The sequence below is a fragment of the Sus scrofa genome, chromosome 3 (genome assembly GCF_054392235.1).
Source record: "Sus scrofa isolate SSC_HxYL_T2T_F1_AM1 chromosome 3, Sscrofa_HxYL_maternal_Yorkshire_Landrace_v2.0, whole genome shotgun sequence".
NCBI classification, from domain to species: Eukaryota; Metazoa; Chordata; class Mammalia; order Artiodactyla; family Suidae; genus Sus; species Sus scrofa.
Genome location: NC_139385.1, coordinates 15,839,017 through 15,864,269, shown reverse-complemented (window position 1 = coordinate 15,864,269; position 25,253 = coordinate 15,839,017). Strand labels below are relative to the sequence as shown.

Sequence of the window (25,253 nt, the reverse complement as noted above, 5' to 3'; positions counted from 1 at the left end):
TTGGACGAAAGCACCATGATAATGTAGGACGAGGATTGTGGGGGAAGATGAGTGAAGAGCGTATGGAAACTGTGCTATCTTTAAAATTTTTCTGCACATCTAAAATTTATTCTAAAATAAAAGTTTTTTTTTAAAAAAAACAAGCAAAAAATCAATATTTAAATTATTTTTATCCACTTTTTATTTTTATTTTATTTTTTATTTTTTTTATTTTATTTTCCCACTGTACAGCAAGGGGGTCAGGTTATCCTTAGATGTATACATTGCAATTACAGTTTTTTCCCCATCCTTTCTTCTGTTGCAACATGAGTGTCTAGACATAGTTCTCAATGCTATTCAGCAGGATCTCCTTGTAAATCTATTCTAGGTTGTGTCTGATAAGCCCAAGCTCCCGATCCCTCCCACTCCCTCCTAATCCACTTTTTAATTGTTTTAGACTCAGAAAGTTTTTGCCCATATCATGCATATAGTCATATTTTTTCCCTAAATGTTTTCATGTCTTTTCTAAAATTTATTTGTAATTTTTTTAATGTTTTCATGTATTAAGGCTTAGATTTTTATTTTACTCTTTTGTCTCTTTATTTTAGTATTTGCAATGAAATCCAAGATCTAACTTGATATTTGCTCATATATTCAATTATGTTCTCTAAAACCATTCATGCCGTAAGTTACCCTTTATCACTGATTTGATGTGCATCCTTTATCATACACATGTAAAATTTGTGTACCTCTGACTTTTTTGTTACTGGTCAAGAGGGAGTAACAGGGATTAGCTTTTCCCATGTGCCTCAAACAACCAAAAATTGGGCAAAATATCCAAAATTTATTTTTATATTAAAAAATAAAAACAGACAGTTCCCACTGTGGCACAGTGGAAATGAATCTGACTAGTATCTATGAAGATCCCCGGCCCTGCTCAGTGGGTTAAGGATCCCGTGTTGCCGTGAGCTATGGTGTAGGTCGCAGATGTGGCTCAGATCCTGCGTAGCTGTGGCTGTGGTGCAGGCTGGCAGCTGTAGCTCCGATTGGACCCCTAGCCTGGGAACTTCCATATGCCATGGGTGCAGCCCTAAAAAGCCAAAACTTAAGAAAATAAAAAATAAAATAAAATAAAAACAGACAAAATATGTGAAGAATGGTAAAGCCTGGAAGCAGGAAACAGTGAGCCCCATGTTTGCCCCAGTTTGTAGCCTAAGGAGAGCTTCCAGGCTGTGGTGCAGAGAGGGGAGACCAGGCAGAGCCCACCAGGCTTGAGGATGCAGGGCTGGGGCTGCAGGGAGACGAAGATGTGTCGAGTTTTCAGGGCAGGGTGCTGGAGAGAAGAGGGCTGCCGAGAGAGGACGTCAGACATCTACAGAGGGTACTTCGTCTTTAGCTGAGTTCCAATCAGAGGAACTGCTTGGCATTGGGAAAGCATCCTTTAGTTATTTGTGTTTTAAATGATTTTTATTTTTTTCCATCAGAGCTGGTTTACAGGGTTCTGTCAGTTTTCTACTGTTCAGCAAGGTGACCCCGTCATACATACATATATACATTCTTTTTTCTCACATTATCCTCCATCCTGCTCCATTGTGACTAGATAGAGTGCCCAGTGCCCCACAGCAGGACCGCCTTGCTTCTTCATTCCAAAGGCAATAGGGGAAAGCATCCTTTAAAAGATTAGCAGGAACAATCCTCAGAGTTCAGATTGGAGCAGAAAGAGTTCCCGTTTCCCCCAGCCATAATCGCATCAGATAGAGTACTAAAAATGTGAGGGAAATGGAACAAAAACCATATGTGATAAATAGAAAACAAATAGCAAAATGGTAGAATTAAATTTTACCATATCAGGGAGTTCCCGTCATGGCTCAGTGGTTAACAAACCTGACTAGTAACCATGAGGTTGCAAGTTTGATCCCTGGCCTCGCTCAGTGGGTTAAGGATCTGGCATTGCCACAAGCTGCAGCGTAGGTCACAGATGCTTCTCCCATCTGGTGTTGCTGCAGCTGCAGCTCCAGTTCAACCCCTAGCCGGGGAGTTTCCATATGCCATGGGTGTAGCTGTAAAAAGAAAAAAAATTTTACTATATCATTAATCACATTAAATGTAAATAATATAAACACCCCCCCCCTTTTTTTTTTTGCTTTTTAGGGCCGTACCTGCAGAATATGGGAAGTTCCCACGCTAGGGATTGAATCAGAGCTGCAGCTGCTGGCCTATGCCACAGCCACAGCAATCCGGGATCCTAGCTGTGTCTGCGACCTACACCACAGTTCATGACAACACCAGATCCTTAATCCACTGAGCGAGGCCATGGATCAAACCTACATCCTCATGGATACTAGTCAGGTTTGTTACTACTGAGCCATGACGGGAACCCCGAAACATCTTTTTAATCAAAGGCCATATATAGACATCTTTTCAGTTAAAAGGCAGAGATGTCAGATTGGATGAAAAATCATGTCCTATCCTCAAGAAACCCACTTTAAACATGAAGACACACAAATCAGTAACAAGTACAAAGAAGGAGGGAGTTCCCATCATGGCTCAGCAGTTAACGAACCTGACTAGTATCCATGAAGATACAGGTTCGATCCCTGGCCCTGCTCAGTGGGTTAGGGATCCTGCGTTGCCATGAGCTGTGGTAGGTCACCGACATGGCTCAGATCCTGAGTAACTATGGCCATGGCATAGGCCAGCAGCTACAGCTCTGATTCAACTCCTAGCCTGGGAACATCCTTATGCCATGGGAGTGGCTCTAAAAAGACCAAAAAAAAGGACAAAGAAGGAAATAAATATACCATGCCATCTCCAATTTTTTAAAAAGCTGAGTAGCTATATTATTATCAAGCAGGTAGATTTGAGAGCATAGAATGTGATCTGAAATAAAAAGGCCATTGCATAAGGATTAAGAGCTCAGTAAACTGGAGTTCCCGTCGTGGCGCAGTGGTTAACGAATCCGACTAGGAACCATGAGGTTGCGGGTTCGGTCCCTGCCCTTGCTCAGTGGGTTAACGATCCGGCGTTGCCGTGAGCTGTGGTGTAGGTTGCAGACGCGGCTCAGATCCCTCGTTGCTGTGGCTCTGGCGTAGGCCAGTGGCTACAGCTCCGATTCAACCCCTAGCCTGGGAACCTCCATATGCCGTGGGAGCGGCCCAAGAAATAGCAACAACAACAACAACAACAACAAAAAAGACAAAAGACAAAAAAAAAGAGCTCAGTAAACTAGGAGGACACAATGATCCTAAAACACTTAAGCATCTAAAAAGAGAGCTTTGAAATATATGAAGCAAAAACAAAACAAAACAAAACAAAACAATAGATTATAGCAGAAATAGCTGTAACCACCATTATAGTTGGATATTTCAGCAGTCTTCTCAATAACTGATAAAACACAAAGACAGAAAATCAGTAAGGATGTGGAAGAACTTAAACAACACTATCCATCAGCTTGACTTAATTGATATTTATGAAGTACTCCATCCATCAGCAGTATCGGGAGGAACAGCTCCCTCTGACCCTCTTAGGGTCTGTGTCTGGCCCAAGAGTTTCAACTAATGTAAGGAAGATTAACTGGACAAAAGCTAACAGATTTATTTAACATTTTTACACGTAGGTGGGAGACTTCAAAAGGGAATGGAAGCCCTAAAGAAGCTGTTAGGCCCTTAAGCTTATATACCTTTTTCACAAAGCAGGATGTGACAAGGCAGAGGGGCTTGGGCCAGGGGCAGTGAATTGTAGAACAGGGACCAGAGAATATATGAGGAGGCTAATGCAAGATAAGGGTTATTTTAGTGAATTTGTTTGTACAGGTGCATTTTGGCATCAACTCCCAGGCTTTGGTGATAAGAATAGTCATCTGTTCCTGGGGTAGGAAGGGTACCTTTCGCTTAAGAAGTTTTATGCCCGCTTTTATGTAAAAAGGGGGAAAGCCAGGAGTTGTGTGGTGGCTCAGCAGGTTAAGGATCCCATGTTGTCACTGCTGTGGCTGAGGTTAGTTTCCTGACCTGGGAATGTCCACATGTTGTGAACACATTCAAAAAAATAATGAGGGGAGGGTGGGGTGGCGGGGGGGGGTGAGGGGGAGTCAGTGAGCCCTTCTCATCTGCTGTGTCTCAAGTGCCTTCACCTCAAAAGAATTAATATGCCAAAGCAGCATATTTTGGGTTGGCAATTCTGAACCCTTCCAATAGCAAAATACATATTCTTTTCAGAATAAAACCATATCCTAGGCCAGAAATTTGATACATTTATAAAGATGTGACATAAAAAGTATAGTCTCTGATTACAGTGGAATTAATTTAGAAATTTATTAGAGAGAGATATCTGGAAAACCCCAGATATTTGGAAACTAAATAATACATTCTGAATAATCCATGGGTCAAAGAAGAAATGAGAAGAGAAATAGAAAATATTTTTGAGATGAATAAGGTGAAAATAAAACATCTCAACATTTGACATTCTAGGTAGAGCATAGAAGGCTATTTATAGTAATAAATAAATGCTGATAATCAGCAAGAGAAGAAATACCTTAAACCAATAATTGAAAGTTCCCCATCAAGAAATCAGAGAAAGATCAAAATAAAACCAAGTCAAGCAGAGGGAAGGAAACAGTAGGGAAAATCGATGAAACTAAAAGTTCAGTCTCTGAAAAGATGATTAAAATTAACAAACTTCTTTCAAGGTTGGCAAAGACAAAAAGAGAAAATACAAATGACTAATATTAGTAATGAAAGAGGGGATGTCACTACACAACGCCCACAAATTTAAGAAATAAAAACGTGATGGAAGATAGTATGAGGAAAAGAATGTATACATATGTATGACTGGGTTACTATATGCTGTATAGCAGAAATTGACAGAAGACTAAATCAACTATACTGCAATAAAAAATAAATAAATACATGGAATTCAGATTAAAAAAAAGAAATACCATAAAAATCTTTACACCTGTAAATTTGATAACCTAGATGATGGGACCAATTCCTTCAAAGAGTACAAACTACTAAAATTGAATCAAGACAAAATAGACACTCTTAATATTCCTATAACTATTAAAGACATTGCATTTGTAGTTCAAAACCTCCCCTCAAATAAATTCTAAGGGTATTAGTTTGCTAGGCTGACATAACAAAAATACTATAGACTGGGTGGCTTAAGCAACAGAAACCTGTTTTCTCGTAATTCTGGAGGCTTGAAGTCTGAGATCAAGAGGTCAGCAGAGCTGGTTTCTTCTGAGGCTTATCTCCTTGGCGTGCAGGTGGCTATTGTAGACAGCCATTTGCCCCCTGTGTCTTCACATGGTCTTCCTTCTATATGTGTCTATATCCTTATCTCTTTTTGTAAAGATACTAGTCGTATAGGATTAGAGCCCACTCTGATGACCTCATTTTAAGTACCTTGTTAAAAATCCTGTGTCTGAAAAGAAAATCATGGACTTGGAAAGTAGACTTGTGGCTGCCTGATGGGAGAGGGAGGGAGTGGGAGGGATCAGGAGCTTGGGGTTATCAGACACAACTTAGAATAGATTTACAGGAGTTCCTGTCGTGGCGCAGTGGTTAATGAATCCGACTAGGAACCATGAGGTTGCGGGTTCAATCCCTGCCCTTGCTCAGTGGGTTAATGATCCGGCGTTGCCATGGACTGTGGTGTAGGTTGCAGACGAGGCTCAGATCCCACGTTGCTGTGGCTCTGGCATAGGCCGGTGGGTACGGCTCCGATTCGACCCCTAGCCTGGGAAACTCCATATGCCGCAGGAGCGGCCCAAGAAATAGTAAAAGGACCAAAAAAAAAAAAAAAAAAAAAAGAATAGATTTACAAGGAGATCCTGCTGAGTAGCATTGAGAACTAAGTCTAGATACTCATATTGCAGCAGAACAAAGGGTGGGGGGAAAAATGTATACATGTAAGGATAACTTGATCCCCTTGCTCTACAGTGGGAAAAATAAATAAATAAATAAATAAAAAGGATACTGCAGCAGACAAAAAAAAAAAAAAAATCCTGTGTCTAAATAAAGTCACATTATGAGGTATGAGGTATCACCTATCACCAGACTAGAAGATTTCAATTGTGAATTCTACCAAACATTTAAAGAAGAAATAACTTCAATTTTTCATAATCTCTTCCAGGAAATAAACACTTCCCAAATAAGTATAAGGCCAGCATTATCCTAGTATCAAAACCAAATAAAGACAATGCCAAAAAAACCCTACAAAACAATACCCTTCATAAACACGGACATAAAAATATTAAAAGATTAGTGCATCAATTTCAGCGATATATAAGAAGAATACTGCACCACCCCCAAGTGGGTTTTATTCCAAAAATGGAAGGGTGGTTTGGCATTCAAAAATCAATCAAGGTAATCCTTGATTACTGTTAACAGTCTGTGGAGCAAAAACCACACCATCATATCCATTGGTATCAAAGAAGCATTTAACTTGATTCAGCATCCATTTGTGATTCAGCAAGATACAAGTAGGAAGAAGCTAACTTGCTCAACTTGATGAAGGGCATCTATTAAATACCTATAAGTAATATCATATTTTAATTTTGAAAGATTGAATGTTTTCCTCCTAAAATTGAGTATAAGGGAAGACTATCCACTCTTACCACTCCTATTCAATATAGTATTAAAAATCTTAGCCAGTGCAATAAGGCAAGAAAAAGATTTTAAAACATATATATGAGAAAGGAAGAAATAAAACTGTCCACATAATTATCTGTGCAGGAATCCCATGAAATTAACAACAAAACTGCTGGAATTAATGAATAAGGTTAGCAAAATCACAAAATACACAATGAATATGTAATGGTGTTCTCCTGTGGTGCAGCAGGTTAAGGATCCAGTGTTGTCACCGCAGTGGCTCAGGTCACTGCTGTTGCATGAGTTTTGATCCCTGGCCCAGGAACTTCTGCATGCTGCAGGCACGGCTAGGAAGAAAGGTTATATGTCTATATATTAACAAAGAATGTTGTAAAAGAAAAAATTGAAATCATGATACCATACACAATAGCTCGTCCAAAAGAAAAATTTTAGGTGTAAATCTAATAAAACATGCACAGGATTTGGATGCTAAAAAGCACAAGACAGTGATGAAAGAAATCAAAGAGGACCTAAATAAATGGAGCAACATACCATGTTCATGGCTTGGAAGACTCAACATAGTAAAGATTACTCCCAAATTCATCTAGTATGTATAATAAAGAATTTTTTGTCTCTCAAAGAGAGGTATGGCCATTATCCCTGGCTTACCTCTAAACCTTTGGCACTTCCCCTATGTCTTTATTATTTATGATGGTCCCTTCAGACCACGCCTGATAGTGTATACTATTGAAGTTATTTGTGGCAGGCTCCTTGGACCATGTGATAGGAGTCCAGTATCCAAGGAGCAGCCAGGTGGCGGGGAGTGCTGGAGATTGAGTTCAGTTGCATGGACCATGAATCAATCATTCATGCCTACATAATGAAACTTCCATAAAATCTCTGGATTCTAGAGCTTGAGTGGACTTACCCACTTGACATTTGTGTATGTGTGCTGTCGCACATCATGGCTCAGAGAACATAACATTATCCGTGACTCCATAGGGAAAGGATGGCCCACCTCAGACTCTGCCCTTTGTGTTTCTTCCTTTGGCTGGTTCTATTATGATGAGCATAATAGCTTTCCTTGAATTCTGGGAGTCTTCCTAGCTAATTCTTGAACCTGAGGGTGGTTTGGGAAAACCTGCAAACTTGCAGTTGGTTTCAGAAGTCTTAAGCAAACTTGAAAGTCTGAAGGACAATGTGCCCAAACCTTACAGTTTAACTAACTCCAGGTAAGTATTAATGCAGTTCTTAACAAAATTCCAGGAAGAAATGTTTGTATGGATAAGTCGATTCTAAAACTTAAATGGAAAGCCGAAAGGAACTAGAATAGCTAAAACAATTTTGAAAAAGGAAGAATAAAATTGGAGGACTCACACTATCTATTTGTAAGAATTACTGGATAACTATGACAATCAAGAAAATATGGTATTTAAAAAAGCCAAATAAGGTCTATAGTTTAGTTGATAGCATTGTTGTTAGTGTCAGTATCCCGGCTTTGGTCATTGTACTGTCTTTCCACGGGGGGATGCTGAGTGAAACATACATAAGAACTCTCTACACTATTTTAGCAGCTTTGATGTAAGTCTAAAAGTATTTCAAAGCGGAAAGAAAAAGCAAAAAGCAATTAGATCTTTGATCCCCACTTCCTCCCTGCTACACAGCCCATGACTTCCTTCCTCCACCTGCTAAAGACCAGAGGTGTGTTATCTGATAAGTGGTTAATGGGGGCCACTAAGCTACATAGTGAACTCTACTGAAATTAAATGATCATTTATATTCTGAAGCCACCCCTAGCCCTCTTCCCTTACTAAGCCCCCATATTCTGGCCACCTTCTGCTGAAAATCCTGACCAGCCCAGGGAGAGACTTAAAGATCCCACCACCAGGAGTTCCCATTGTGGTGCAGCAGAAACAAATCCAACTAGCATCCATGATGATGCAGGTTCGATCCCTGGCCTCGCTCAGTGGGTTAGGGATCTGGTGTTGCGATGAACTGTGGTGTAGGTCACAGATGTGGCTCGGATCCTGAGTTGCTATGGCTGTGGTGTAGGCCAGCAGCTGTAGCTCTGATTTGACCTGGGAACTTCCATATGTCACAGGTGTGGCCCTAAAAGGCAAAAAACAAAACCCAACCAAACAAAAGACCCTGACACCTGGGTATTTTCAACGAAATGGCCCAGTCAGACCATCTTCCATGCAGGGCCATAGTCTGAGGATTTACATGTTCCAATCAGCTTCTTAGACCTCAATTTCTAAGCAAGAATAGAGCACCAAGAATATCAGGCTGAGGCAATGCTCTAATGTGAAAAATTATTATGCAAACCAGCAACTAGCAAGTATCCAGGAAGAAACAGACAATTCAGGAAAAAGGAAACTTTAAAAAGAACATATCATTAATAATCTCAGGGAAGTAAGAGAGCATAATATGTTCATTAAGCAAGAGCATAACAGGATGCTACCTAAAAAAAAAAAAAAGACACTCAGCACAAAAAGGAACACCTGGAAAGTAAAAGCATGATGCAAGACATGACAAACTCAATAGAATATTTGAAATATAAGACACCTCCATAAAGTAGAGCAAAAGGAGATGGAAAAGATAAAATTCAAGGACCGCTTGAGGTAGTCCAACATCTTAATCATGGACATTCTAAAGACAGAGCACAGTGAAAAAGAAGCATGCATATAAGGAGAGAAACAGAGCCAGAAATTTTCCCAGAACGGAAGCTACGAATGAAAATAGACCCACGCCATGGCCATTCATTCATCCATCCATCCATCCATCCATCCGTCAATAAATACTGTGTCCTCACCTGCCTTTCCTTCTCTTGTATAGGAAAGAGAGCTCTCTGGTCCTTCTTCCTCTTCTTCTAAGAACATCAGTCCTATCAGATCAGGGCCCCGACTCTTACATGACTTTGTTTAATCCTCCCTCCTTCCTTCAAGTCTCCATCTCCAGTGCAGTGACTTTGCAGCAAGGGGCTACTGTGAGGGCTTTAGCCCATGAGTTTTGGGGAAGCGCAATTCAGTCCATAATAACTCCTAACACTGAATGAATGTCGTAGCAAGATTTATTTTTGACACTTAGGCACTTTTTAAATATATAATAATATGGGTAACTAGATATTATTTCCTTTACTGTTACACATCTTGGGTCCGTGTCAAGTCTTTTTGCATCAGTCAGAACATCCACAACACTGTAAAAGAGTAATTGTGCTTGGAGTTCCCCTTGTGACTCAGTGGGTTAAGGACCCCATGCTGTCTCTCTGAGGATGCAGGTTCAAGCCTTGGCTTCACTCCGTGAGTTAAGGGTCTGGTGTAGGTTGCAGATGGAGCTCAGATCTGGGGTTGCCATGGCTGTGGCGTAGGCTGCAGCTGCCAGCTCTGTTTCCACGCCTGACCTGTGAACGTCCATGCACTACAGGTGCGGCCACAAAAAGTAAAAAAAAAAAAAAAAAGTAATTGTGCTTTTCACAGTTTCACAAGTACTCAATTAGAGTGAAGGGAAAATAAAGATATTTTCAGACATGCAGATTTCTCCAAGTATGACCCCCTGCCCTTGTGCTGTCTTCCTTTGTGCTATCAGAGAGTGCACTCCAGCAAAATGAGGGGGAAAAACAAGAAGTAGGAAAAACTGGGACCCAGGAAACAGGGATCTGACACAGGAGAGAGGTGAAGGGACTTCTCAGAATGGTGGTGCGGGGGATCCCACACGGACACTGGCACCACGGCCAGAGGGCAGCAGGGTCTCAGGGGAGCCGGCCAGGCGTCACCGAGAGAAAGTGTTTCAAGAATCCGACATTGACAAATATCCGTTGCACTGGCATATGGGGAGTGGAATTGTGGACAACTGAGGGAGTGGTTTTGAAATACTGCTGGGTACATGGCAAAATGCAGTGAGACGATAGATCAATCAGTGGCTGCCGGGGGATCCAGGGGAGCGAGGGAGGAATGAATGAGGGGAGCACAGGGGATTTTTAGGGCCAGGGAACTGTTCCATAAGACGCCGTAATGATGGCTACATGTCATAATAGAGTTGGCAAAACCCAGAGAATATGTAACACAACAAATGAACTCTGATGTAAACCGTGGACTTGAGTTGGTACTGATGTATCAGTATTGACTCCTCCATTGTGACAAATGAATGTATCTCGGGTAATGCCCCATGTTAAAAATAGGGGGAACCCTGTGTGTAGAGGGAGAGGGGATATATGGGAAGTGTATACTTTCTTTTTTCTTTTCTTTTTGTGGTCTTTTTAGGGCTGCACCTGCAGCATATAGAGGTTCCCAGGCTAGGGTTCAAATCCGAGCTGTATCTGCCGGCCTACACCACAGCCACAGCCACGCGGGATCTGAGCTGCCTCTGTGACCCACACCACCGCTCATGGCAACACCGGATCCTTAACCCACTAAGCGAGGTCAAGGATCGAACCCGCATCCTCATGGATGATAGTCAGCTTTACTTCTGCTGAGCCATGACGGGAACTCTGGGAAGTGTATGTTTTCCATTCAATTTTTCTACAAGCCCAAAATTCCCCGAAGAAGTGAAGTCTATTTAAAAAAAAAAATGCTATGAGAAAACCAACACATTTATTAACTCCAGGGGAGACAGAAGATGTTTTTCAAAGGAAAAGGACTCATAAGCTATGACAGGGACTATCTGTGTGAACGGGTCGAGAGTGATTTACCTCCAAGTACGTTCGCGTTGTAGACACGGCGGATGGGCTGGGATTAGAGGCTGGGGCCTGAAAGAGGCCAAGTCCTCCTCTTCCAGAGGAAGAGCTCCGTAAAAATGCCTAAAACCGAAAAGCCATGTGTCAGGGAATTGGGGGTGGGGTTAGCCTCGTAGGCTCGTACTTGACTTTTTAAAGAGTCTGACTAACACAATTTCCAGTAAAAACGAAACCTTGAAATACAATTCCACATCAAAAAATATATTCAATCTCAATGCTGTTAAACAGCTCTTAAAAATTCTTGTGGGGTTTGTTTTAGAAGTTTTCCTGTTGTTTTGAATAGCTTCTCTCCCCATGCTCTATTTGTTTGAAGTGGAAAAACTGTTGATTTTTAAAGCCCCTCCCCCTTTATTGAAGTTTCTTATTTATTTCAGAGTGTTTTTGGACACAACTGGATTTTTATTATAACTTAATATTTAATTTCTTGTTGTTATTACTTATGGTATTACATTTAATATTCAATTTTTATAATTTAATGTTCCCATTGATAATATATGATGATTTTCACTAAGGTTAAACATTTTGTATCTGTTTCGGATCTTTCTACATCAGTCAGAACTTGCATGAAACTGCAGAGTAGTGGTCATACTTGATGGCATCCTTATGTTCTTAATTTTATAGGGCTGTCACAGTCAAAATTTCTTATACTGTATATTATACTGTTGGCTGTTGAATTAAGAGGCAAACTCTTTGTCCTGCTAAAGAAGAATCCTTTTAGTTCTCATTATGGTATTTTATCAAGAACAGGTATTAAATAGCATAGGTCTTTGAAATTCTGATTTTTATTATTGGACCTAATTTTTATATAATTTCCTAATATTATACATCTTAGTATTCAACTGTCCTTTTTACATTTTTTTTTCTTTTTTGCTTTTTAGGGCCACACCTGCAGCATATGGAAGTTCCCAGGGTAGGAGTCGAATTGGAGCTACAGCTGCTGGCCTACACCACAGCCACAGCAATGCCAGATCCGAGCCACATCTGCAACCTACACCACAGCTCACAGCAGCACCGGATCCTTAACCCATTGCATGAGGCCACAGATTGAACCCTCATCCTCGTGGATCCTAGTAGGGTTTGTTAACTGCTGAGCCACAAAGGGAACTCCAGTATTCAACTGTCTTAAAGTCCTAGGATAACCTCTGATTGGCCATGACTCTTTAATTTATGGTTAGATTTGGTTTGCTGTTATTTCTACTTTATATTCATCAGTGAGGTTTGGGTAGCGTTTTCCTTTCTTCTGTTGTTTGTTTTTGCAGATTTTGATATCAGGGTTCTAGTGTTTTATTTTCCACTTTTCTATGTTTAGCATCAAAACCATGTATCCTTTGAAAAGTATCAGGTGTTCTTGTTTACGAAATCAGACTGAACCCACATTTCCCTTTTTTGTCTCCTGACTCCCTCTGCAATGAGAGTAAGGAAATACGAGAGAATGTGTGGGTTGGGTGGGAATTTAAAAGCAGAGATGGGGGGAGTTCTTCTGCCAGGGTCCCCAGAGAAGTCTCAAAGCCAGAGTGAAGGACAGCGGGCAAAGGGGAAGGAGGCACAGATCCAGCTACAATCTCAAGGTTGGTCTGCGGAGTAGCTGCTCCGTGGTGGCTGGTCCGCTGCTCTGCCCTGTCCCTCGTGTGTGCCAACAGCAATATCCTGCCTGTGAATTTCATCCACCCAAGACTTCTTTGATGGTCAGAGCCACCATCTATTCAGGTAGCATTAATGAAATGATGACATGATGCTTTTTTTTTTTTTTTTTTTTTTTTTGGCCACACCTATGCCATGTGGAAGTTCCTGGGCAAGAATCCAGGCCACAGAAGCCACCCAAGCCCCTGCAGTGATTCCAGATCCTTAGCCCCTGCACCACATGAGAACTGCTACATGATGCTTTCTTAAGACTTAGAAGTCTTAAAAAAAAAAAGCAAACTATTGCATTTGGAGTGGATAAGCAATGAGATCCTGCTATATAGCACAGGAAACTGTGTCTAGTCACTTGTGATGGAACATGATGGAGGATAATGTAAGAAAAAGAATATGTATATATATGTGTGTGTGTGTGTGTGTGTGTGAGTGACTGGGTCGCTTTGCTGTACAGTAGCAAATTGACAGAACACTGCAAACCAACTATAATGGAAAAAATAAAAATCATTAAAAAATAAAGACAGAATTCTTAAGAAAATTTTTAAATTACTTTTTACTTTGCCCATGATTTTTTTTAGGTTTTTTTTTTCTTCAGGTTTTATTGAAATATAATTGATTTACCATGTCATGTTAGTTTCAGGTGTAAAACAGTGATTTAGTTTTATATGTATGGGTTATTTTCCATTTGAGGTTATGACAGGATACTGAGTGCAGTTCCCTGTGCTACACAGTAGGTCCTTGTTGGCTTCTGTTTTATTTATTGTATGTATATTCTAATCCCAAACTCCTAATTTCTCTCCCTCTCTCCCCCCTTTCCCCTGTGGCAACCATAAGTTTGTTTTCTATGTCTGTGATACTTAGAATTCTTATTGTTATACCTACACAAAGATTTTTTTTTAGAATTTTTAAAAATAGATTTTATAGGAGTTCCCATCATGGCACGGCGGAAACGAATCCGACTAGGAACCATGAGGTTGCAGGTTCGATCCCTGGTCTTGCTTAAGTGGGTTAAGGATCTGGTGTTGCCGTGAGCTGTAGTTGTAGGTCGCAGACAGTGGCTCGGATCTGGCATAGGCTGGTGGCTATAGCTCCGATTAGACTCCTAGCCTGGGAGCCTCCATATGCCTTGGGGCGGCCCTAAAAAGACAAAAAGACAAAAAAAAAAAAAAAGATTTTATATTTTATAAGTGAAAGAATTGAGTAAGGCATTGAAACTTGAGCAGGTATCAGGATCACCCCCCACCCCCACCCCCCAAGTTTCTGATTTGACGGTGGGACCCCCACATTTGCATTGTTACAGGTAAGCTGATGCTGCTGGTCCCTGAGCCACATTTTAAGCGGCACCGAATTCATGACTAATGCATCTCCATATTCAGAGTTCACTCTTCTGAATCACCTTCTTTTCTTGCTGTTGTTACTGCTCTTCAGGGCTGCATTCACGGCATATGGAGGTTCCCATGCTAGGGACTGAATCGGAGCTACAGCCACCGGTCTACACCACAGCCACAGCAACTCGGGATCTGAGCTGCCTCTATGACCTACACCCCTGTTCATGGCAATGCTGGATCCCCAACCCACTGAGCGAGGCCAGGGATGGAACCCACATACTCATGGATACAAGTCAGATTTGTTTCTGCTGGGCCACAGCGGGAACTCCCTGAATCACTTTTTAACTCCAAGTTGTTAATGTGCATGATTTCCCCACAATTTTGTGACCCATTAAGAACATAGATGATGCATTATTTTTAACAAGAATCTATTAAAGAATAAGGGCTACTGGTGCTGGGCCCTTTAGCTTGTTTTGTAGGTTTTTTTGTGTGTGGGGGGGAGGCATGCCTGTAGCATTTGGAAGTTCCTGGGCCAGGGATCGAACTTGTGCCTTAACAGCGACCCAAGCTGCTGCAGTGATCATGCCGGATCTTTAACCCTCTGTGCCACAAGGGACTGCCTGCTTTTGCAGTCTTAAAAGCCTGCCCACTTTTTAAAAATAACTTTATTGAAAAGTAATTGGCATAACATAAAATCCACCTGTTTAAAATGTACCATTAAATGATTGTTAGCGTATTCACAGAGTAGTGAGAACGTTGTCACGATCTAATTTGAGACCATTCTCATCACGTCCAAGGAAGCCTCCTGCCTGTTTACACTCACGCCGCGTTCTCACTGTCATAGGCTCCCACCCATTTACTTTCCGTCTCTAGGGTCTTGCCCTTTCTGCACAGTCCGTGTACCTGGAACTATACAATATGTGTTCTTTATGCGTTTGGCTTCTTTTCACTGAGCAGGTTTTTGAGGGTTTTTTTTTTTGTGTGTGTGTGTGTTGTAGCAGGTGTATCAGTGCTTGATTCTCTTTTATTACCAAACAGTTCTTCCACTCCACAGATATGCCGTGTTGTGTTTGTCCATTCACCAGTTGAGAGACATGTGGGTTTCTTCCACTTTTTGACTATTAAGAATCATGCTGCTGTGAACATTCAAGTACAAGTCTACGTGGATGTTGAAAACGAAAGACAGACATCATATGATGTTTCTTTTTTTTTCTTTGTCTTTTTGTCTTTTTAGGGCCGCACCCACGGCATATGGAGGTTCCCAGGCTAGGGGGCTAATCAGAGCTACAGCTGCTGGCCTACACCACCACAGCCACAGCAACGCCAGACCCGAGCCATGTCTGCAACCTACACCACAGCTCACAGCTCCTTAATCCACTGAGCGAGGCCAGGCATTGAACCCACATCTTCATGGATCCTAATCAGGTTTGTTTCTGCTGAGCCACAATGGCAACTCCTATAATGAGTTTTGAAGTCAAGAGTTTAACTCCTCCAGTGCCTGGGTCCTTTTGAATTTTCATGAGAGTTTTAAGATCAGCTCCTCAATTTCTGCAAAAAAGCCAGCCGAGCCAGCCCATTTTTTATTCTTACTTGGGAATGTTGTTAAATATCTCTTTCATCTCATCCACTCTCCTAGTCCTCTGCCTTTTGCTTTCTAGAGTTTATGTTGTTGTGTTTTTCTTATAAGATGCTGACACTTGTTTTGGAAGTATTGATGCAGGCATTTATAATATCTGGGTGTGTGAGGGGCAGGACAGTTTGCTTCTGCATAAAAAAGACTCAAGAAAAATTCCCACTTTGCCCTAGTGATTTGAGGTGTCACCTTTATCATGCATTAAAATTCCACGTGGGAGTTCTCACTTTGGCACAACAGAATCGGCAGCGTCTCTGCAGTCTAGCATGCACGTTTGATCCTTGGCCCTGCACAGGGGGTTAAAGAATCTGGCATTACCTCAGCTGTGGCATATTTCACAACTTCGGCTCTGATCTGATCCCTGGTCTGGGAATTCCATATGCTGTGTGGTGGCCTAAAGTGAAAAAAAAAAAAAATTCTTCATGTACTTGTATTTATTTTTTGATATTCTATTCTTTTCCACTGGTCTATTTATCTGTCCATGTCCGAACACTCCACTATTTTATTTATCAAAGCTTTCTAGTATTTTTTTTTTTTTTTTTTGGCCGTGCCCGTGGCAAGTGGACTGAGCTGGGACAGTGCCAGTGGGGGATGGAGAGGATAAAACAGACATTAGGGATAGGCCAGGGGTTGAACCTTTGCCACAGCAGTGATCTGAGCCACTGCAGCCACATTGCTGGATCCTTAACCTCTAGGCCACCAGGGAACTTCTTTCTACTCTATTTTAATATCCGATAGGATTAAGGTGCCTTTCCGTTTTCATTTTGTGGTGGCTTTCTGGTTATTATTGAATGCTTGTTTTTCCATGTGAAGTTTATTGTTATTTAGTGACATTTTCTTTGTTACCTAATATGTGACCGTTTCAGGTAGATATACCACATGTGCTTGAGAAGATGGATTTTCTGTTATCAAAGGTGAAGTATGGAGTTCCCATTGTGGCGCAGTGGAAATGAATCTGACTAGGAACCATGAGGTTGCGGGTTCGATTCCTGGCCTTGCTCAGTGGGTTAAGGATCCGGCATTGCCATAAGCTGTGGGTGTAGGCTGGCAGCTACAGCTCCGATTTGGCCCCTAGCCTGGGAACCTCCATATGCCATGGATGTGCCCCTAAAAAGCAAAAAAAAAAAAAAAGTGAGGTTTGATACATATCCATAACGTCTCTGGGTTTTTTAAAATTTATTTCAGATTCTTACTTATTTTTGGTCCACTTCTCTAGTGCCATTGAGCAGGTAAGACTGAGCAAGTGATATTTGAATTCTACTGACTTTAGGATTTAGCCTTTTGTTCCATCAGTGAGAGATTTTCATTGGTTCCTGGTGTTTTGTAGAATCTCACCTCCATACCCTTGTCATGCAGCCGCCTGCTGTCCTTGTGGTTTTTCTTAGATTAATGGTATGAAGCTTGGCTTCTTTTTCCTTCCACATTCCCATCGATTAGTCATAAACTTATTTTTCTCGCAAAAAAGAATTCATGGTGGAGTTCCTGCTGTGGCGCTGTGGGTTCAGACTCTGACTGCAGCAACTTGGATTGCTGCAGAGGTGCGGGTTCAATTCTCAGACCAGCACAGTGGGCTAAAGGATCCGGCCTTGCTGCAGCTGCTGTGCAGGTCACAACTATGGCTCAGATTCAGTCCCTGGCCTGGGAACTCCATATGCCTCGTGTGTGGTCTTAAGTCAAAAAAAAAAAAAAAATTTATGGTGATCCTGGGTAATGATTTACTATCACTTTTGTCATTTCCTGGTATGTCCTTGGATCTGGGGACCATGGTATATCTTGGGGTGTGGGACCGAGGCGCTGTCTGGGACAGAGTTGCCCTGAGAATTCTGGATCTAGTCATGGGAGGAGAATAGGGTATAAGGGGAGCCTGGAAAACTTTTGGACAAGCACTTGCCTAAAGTGAGGTGAAGGAGGGGGTGCAGAACCCCTTCCGTTTTTCCACATTTGCCGTTGTCACACCTGCTTCCCAGGAAAACCTCTAGAAGGCATGCTGGGAGCAGGATGAGCCCCAGCATGGTTATTTTTGCTGATTTTCACCCCTGGGAACCTTCTAGGGTCTCTCTACTCAGCAGTCAGCAAAGGCTGGCACCTGGTGATTAAAGAAGGCTGGGGAGTTAACAAACCTGACCAGTATCCATGAGAACATGGGTTCGATCCCTGGCCTCCCTCCATGGGTTAAGGATCCGGTGTTGCCGTGAGCTGTGGTGTAGGTCGCAGATGCAGCTCGGATCCTGCGTGGCTGTGGCTGTGGTGTAGGCTGGCAACTACAGCTCCAATTCGACCCCTAGCCTGGGAACCTCCACCTGCCATGGGTGCAGCCCTAAAAAGGCTGGCATTTCTTAACGTCCCGGAGGGACCAAAGCTCAGTGGACACTGGCCCTTCTTATTCTCAGCCCCCACCCCCTTTATAACCCATTTTCTCCTGCCAGGTACCTTTTGTGAACCCTTCACCTGAATTTCCATACAGGGGTGGCCTGGAGTGACTGGTGTCACCCCGGCTTTCAGAGCTATGGGCCGAGACCCCGCATGCTCCACGTGTGTGTGGGAAGAGGTGGAGGGAAAGGGGAGCGTCGGGTGCTGTCCGGGGAGGAAGCAAGAAATTCGTTTGCGGACAGAGCCAAAGGAATCCCTGGTACCCAGGGAGGACCGATGTTACAAAAGAAAATCATGCTGCCAACCTTGAAACCTTGAAACAGCGACAACATCCATTTTTACAAAGCCTGTGTTTGGAGCCACTTCAAAGGACTCACTGGCGTCAGTCTTGTGAGTTTCCTCATCCATCTGCCAGCTGGGCTTGTGGAGTAATATTTCATCATGAGAATGGACTTATCCGGGAGCGGGTAAGAAGATCGGAGACACGGCAGAGTTATGACCCATCGAGTCCAGCAGAGCCATCCGATTGCCGTCATAACCTTAACCTTTGGCGCTCCTGCTGTGGCTCCATGGGTTAAGAAGCCAATTGCAGAGGCTTGTGTCCCTGCGGAGGCCTGGGCTCAATCCCTGGCCCGATGCAGTGGGTTAAAGGATCTGGCGTTGCCGTAGCTGTGGTATAGGTCACAGCAGCAGCTCAGGGATTCAGTCCCTGGCCTGGGAACTTCCATATGCCACAGGTAGGGGCCATTAAAAAAAATTGTAATAAATAAATAAATAAATAAAAACAGGAGTTCCCATCATTGCACAGTGAAAACGAATCTGACTAGGAACCATGAGGTTGCGGGTTTGATCCCCGGCCTTGCTCAGTGGGTTAAGGAGCCAATGTTGCCGTGAGCTGTGGTGTAGGTCCCAGATGCGGCTCGGATCTGGTATTGCTGTGGCTGTGGTGTAGACTGGCAGCTGTAGCTCCGATTGGACCCCTAGCCCGGGAACCTACATATGCCTCAGATTCGGCCCTAAAAATAAATAAATAAATAAATAAATAAATAAATAAATAAAAATAAAACATCTTTAGCTTTATGTGGCTGAAGGTCTCAGCCCAGGCCTCAATCGTGGCCTCCCAAGGGGTTCACCCCAGCACGGGGGTCTCCCCACTGGGCACACAGTCATGTGCGTGAGGGGTAGGGAGCTCCCTAATGGAGAGTCAGGACACAGTGGGACAACAGCCCCTCTGCCTACTGTCCCCTGTTCTCCCTCCTTCATCCGCTCTGTGGGTGATTAGATATGTTTCTAGAACTCTTGGAAATAGGAGGAGTGACACAAAGGATGAAAAATAGGTTTTGGTGCCATACTGCAGGAGCCATTAATAAACCAACAAACACATGGCCACCTCGAGGGACAGCTCGGGTCAAGCACCAGTAGTTCCAGCACATCCTCGGCTCCGGCCATCGGCCCTCCGAGACCCTCCCAGCAAGGCAGGGGGCTGAGACGGGGCCTGGGGATTCGCAGCCGGGTGCCGCGGAGAAGACCGTGACTGCTTCCTATCATCGATTGGGACGCAGACTTGGAGAAGGTTACTGGTCCTCGATGCATGGGTTTTCCAGGGACGTCGTGATAGAAACCAAGTACGGGAAGCTGAAAATAAGGAGAGCAAATGGAAGAGAACTTAGCAAACTGAAGAAAACAGAAACTCAGAGGGGAAAGGCTGCATGTGGCAGGGAGTTGCCTGTCTGAACTCCAGGAGACCGCAGGTATCTCTGAAAGTGGGGATACAGCTCCGGTTCAAATGAGGAGGGTTAGGAAGTTCCCTGGTGACCTAGTGGTTAAGGACCCAGCGTTGTCATTGCCATGTTGTGGGTTTGATCCCTGGCCCAGGAACTTCTGCACCCCACAGGCACGGCCAAAAAGAAAAAAAAAAAAACAGAAATAGGAGGTTGGTGGAAAGTCTATGAGAAGTTGATGTGCATGTCTTTCCTCCAGCTTGGAGCTGTGGATGGAATCTATGGGAAGAGAATCTGAAGGGAGATGGATGCGTGTCCATCCATGAATAACGGAGTCACTTTGGTGCCAGCAGAAATTCTCACAACATCGTAAATCAACTAGACTTTAAATAAATAAATAAATAAATAAAACTTTAAAAATAAAACAAAATCATACTTATCAAAAAAAAAAAAAAAAAAAAAACGGAGTTCACGTTGTGAACCCGAAATGAACCTGACTAGCATCCATGAGGATGCAGGTTCGGTCTCTGGCTTCACTCAGTGGGTTAAGGATCCTGCGTGGCTGTGGCTGTGGCGTAGGCCGGCAGCTACAGCTTGGAGACCTCCATATGCCACGGGTGTGCTCCTAAAACGACATAAATAAATAAATACCCCCAAACAAAACCTTGTAGCCACGGTGACTCTGTCCACCTTAGCAGAAGCTTGCAGGGCTCCTCTTTGAGAAGCTTGATCTAAGTGGAATCTGGACTCGGGGGCCCTGGGCCAGGGTACTGCAGTGAAAATAGGGGGTTCAGTACAAAGGAACACAGTGAATGGTATAGCATCCCTGTCTTTGGCTTCCACCTGCTACTGGGAATATCTCACCGCCAGAGTTATACGTTTGTGTACCATTACCAATAGGTGGAGAAAAGCAGAGGAAATAATGAGACAATCGTGATTAATCCAAGGTGATGCTGTGTAAGAGAAACTGCTTCCAGAGTAAACCACTCAGCCCCGAATAACACTTATAGAAGTCCTGAATATCGATCAAATTATAACAAAACGAGGGAAGGTTTATAAGGAAGTTAAATCCCCAACTTCAAAATTAAGTTAATATTTAAAACAATTAAGAGGAGTTCCTGTTGTGGCACAGCAGAAATGAATCTGACTAGGAACCATGAGGTTGCAGGTTCAATCCCTGACTGCGCTTGGTGGGTTAAGGATCTGGCGTTGCCGTGAGCTGTGGTGTAGGTCGAAGGGGTGGCTCGGATCCCGTGTGGCTGTGGCTGTGGCTGTGTTGTAGGCCGGCAGCTGCAGCTCCAATTAGACCCCTAGCCTGGGAATATCTATATGCCATGGGTGCAGCCCTAAAAAGACAAAACAACAACAACAAAAAAACCTGACAAAACCCTAAAACAATCAAGAGATAGTAGGATAAATATGCATCATGTGAAAATGCTGAAAGTATTTGCTTTGTGGAGTGAGAATGGGGGAATATATTTTAAAGTTTCGAGTGTGTCTAATAGTTAATAAGACGATAATGTGTCTGAATTATAACTATGTATAACAGGTATTACATAATTTATGTGCGCACACGCACACATATACGTAATAGGTGGGGAGGATGTCACAGTTTGGAAAATACGTCAAAGGGCTCAGATATTTAAAAAATTATACCTTTATTTTCAGATTTTTTTTTTGTCTTTTTTTTTTTTTTTTTTTTTTGCTATTTCTTGGGCCGCTCCCACGGCATATGGAGGTTCCCAGGCTAGGGGTCGAATCGAAGCTGTAGCCACAGGCCTATGCCAGAGCCACAGCAACGCGGAATCCGAGCCGCGTCTGGAACCTACACCACAGCTCATGGCAACGCCAGATCGTTAACCCACTGAGCAAGGGCAGGGACCGAACCCGCAACCTCATGGTTCCTAGTCGGATTCGTTAACCGCTGCGCCACGACGGGAACTCCTATTTTCAGATTTTATTCACAAAATATTCTGAAGCTTTCAAAGCCGAGCATCTCCCGTCACTGTATTTAAGTGCAATTCAGCAAGGAGAGTGTAGTATTCTGACACCCCCCCCCCCCCGCCCCGGTTATAAGGTTTTTCCTTCTACAGCAGGAAAATACATGTCAGTCACTGATAAACATATAACTCAAATGAATCTTGAGGCCCTAAGTACGATGAAGAAACAAACAATAGTCAGGGGAGTTCCTGTTGTGGCTGAGTGGGTTAAGGACCCGATGTCGTCTCTGTGAGGATGTAGGTTTGATCCCTGTTCTCACTCAGTGGGTTAAAGATCCAGCGTTGCCACAAGCTGTGGATTAGGTTGCAGATGTGGCTCAGATCTGGTGTTGCTGTGGCTGGTTCAACCCCTAGCCTGGGAACTTGCATATGCCGCAGGTGCAACCCTAAAAAGACAAAAAGGAAACAGAGAGAGAGGAGAGAGGCCCAGACCCAGAACCAGACCAACCCACTGAGTTGCTCCTGACATGGCAACTTTGAGATAATAAATTACTAATATTGTTTTAAGCCATATAGGGTTTTTTTGTTTGTTTGTTTTGTCTTTTTGCCATTTCTTGGCCTGCTCCCATGGCATATGGAGGTTCCCAGGCTAGGGATCTCATCAGAGCTGTAGCCGCCAGTCTATGCCAGAGCCACAGCAACGTGGGATCCGAGCTGCGTCTGCAAACTACATCACAGCTCACAACAATGCCGGATCCTTAACCCACTGAGCAAGGGCAGGGACCGAACCTGCAACCTCATGGTTCCTAGTCGGATTCGTTAACCACTGAGCCATATAGGGTTTTTTTGTTTTGTTTTGTTTTGTTTTTGGTGATTTGTTACACATAGTTTGAGATGTGGGACTGTGGACTCTGGGGTTCTCTTGGCTCTAAGGATCCATATGCTGCTTTCACATTTTACCCTCTCCCTGTGGGTTGCCCTTGACACGGCACCAGAGCAGGTGTTCTGGGCAGTGTCCAGGTCCAGTGAATCCCTGAGGTTGGGGAGTTTCTGTTGAGCAGGAGTCCCAGCATGTGATTGAAAAAAACCTTCTCCTCTGGTCAAGGATGTTCTGGGGGACAAGGATCACTGTCCCATGTTGATGTTATTACCAGCTCAGTGCCTTACCCAGTGTAGGGGGCCTTTAGGTGGTTTTTGAATAATGAACAAGGAAAGGTGCGTCTGTCAGGAACAGGTCCCTTGGCCCTCTGTCGTCTCTTCATAGGCTTGTGATGTTCAGTCTTCCGGACACACGGCTCAGCAGAGGGCAGTGTGGTGCATCCCTGAGATGCATGGAAATTCATCTGTTGAAGCCACAGACTCACGACTTTGAAAAACTTACGGTTACCAAAGGGGACAGGTTGAGGGGGAGGGATGGACTGGGGCTTTGGGACAGAGATATTCTAAGATTACGTTGTGACGCTGGTCATACAACTCTCAATATAATAAAATTCACTGAATTTTTAAAAAAGGGAACATTTGGAGTTCCCATTGTGGCTCAGTGGTTAATGAATCCGACTAGGAACCATGAGGTTGCAGGTTTGATCCCTGGCCTCACTCAGGGGGTTAAGGATCCAGCGTTGCCGTGAGCTGTGGTGTAGATCACAGACACGGCTCTGCTCCTGCGTGGCTTTGGCTGTGGTGTAGGCCGGCAGCTACAGCTCTAATTGGACCCCAGCCTGGGAATCTCCATATGCCCTAGAAAAGGCAAAAAAAAAAAAAAAAAAAAAAAAAAAGAAAGGAACATTCCTCTGTTGAGATGGGGAGTTTTCCCAAATTCCATGGCTCTGTGATTTGGAGGATAATTATTTCCTGCAATAAGCCCTAGATTTATATAGGACCAGAAAATGACACCCGCAAAACACAGTTAAGCATGTCTGAAGCCAGAATATCTAGTGGCTGTTGGTCTAGATATACAAATTGATTCACCTCATCCTAGAAATTATGCAATGCCACCTCCATCAGCACACAACGAGTTTGGATATATAGACTTTCTTTTCATTCCGATTTCCAACAGTAATCAAAATGTTTGAGGCTTTTGGCCCAGAAAGCCCTGCAGGATCTAGAGAAGAGGCTGTAAGAACCATGAGAAGAAGAATTAATCCAGAGCATAAGCGAACCTTGAAAACATTTCTGCTAAGTGAAAGAGGCCAGTTACAACGGACCACATATTGTGAGTCCATTTCTTTTCTTTTCTTTTCTTTTTTTTTTTTTTTTTTTTTTTTTTTTTTTGGCTTTTTTAGGGCCACACCCATGGTATATGGAGGTTCTTAGGCTAGAGGTCAAATCAGAGCTGTAGTTGCCGCCCTACCCCACAGCCACAGCAACAAAGGATCCAAGCTGCATCTGTGACCTACACCACAGCTCACAGCAACACCGGATCCTTAACCCACTGAGCAAGGCCAGGAATCGAACCCACGTCCTCATGGATGCCAGGCAGATTCGTTTCCGCTGAGCCATGACGGGAACTCTTGTGAGTCCATTTCTATGAAATGTCCAAGGTGGGCAATCAATGGAGACAGAAGATTAGCGCCTGCCTAGGGCAGGAGACGACAGCTAAGGGACAAGGAATTTCTTTTGGGGGGGTTGATAAAAATGCTCTAAAGTTAGGTTGTGGTGAGGACTGTAAAATTATGCGAATCTATTAAACACCATTGAGTTGGACACTTTTCCTGGGTGAATAGTGTGGTATGTGAATTGTATCGCAAAGCTTTAAAAGATAATGAATAACGTTTGGCTAAATTTTTATGCTCCTCTTATTTAACCCCCTGGTGTGGGCTCTGAAAATGTGTTAGGTCATCCGTGACGGACTTTCCAAGGACGGACCATACCATGGTCCAGGCACCTGGATAGCACCTGCCAGCAAGGACCTATGTAGAGACATGGTTGTTCCAGAGCCTGGCAGTCAGGCTGTTTTCTGATCATTGCCATGGTATTGTGAGGGGCTCATCTGTTGTCCCCATTCACAGATAATGACCAGGCTAGGGAGAGAGTCAGTGTTCTCATGCTAATCACCAGTTCTACTACTGGAGCCGCGGGACCAGTGAGTGGATGTTGGCTCCGTGTCCTCTAAGCCCTGCTGGCATTTGCTGGGGGTCTGCAAGTGCAGCCCCAGGACGAGACAGGTGGCGAGGCTTTGCTTCTAATTCCGACCCAACTTGCATCCAAGATCTGCCTTCTTCCAGTTTGCACCTCGGCCCTTGGGAGTCAGCACCTCCAGGAAGCTGACCCTCTCCGGAGCCAGTACAGCAATTTGAGGCAAAACAAAATCCGTCTTTAGAGAAAGCAC

General features: G+C 43.4%; 1 protein-coding gene across 3 annotated transcripts in view; it reads left to right on the top strand.

Moving 5' to 3' along the window:
- Positions 1-25,253, top strand: part of TYW1 (tRNA-yW synthesizing protein 1 homolog (S. cerevisiae)) — a 254,780-nt gene that overhangs the window by 165,141 nt on the left and 64,386 nt on the right. The gene's annotated exons all lie outside the window — the stretch shown is intronic.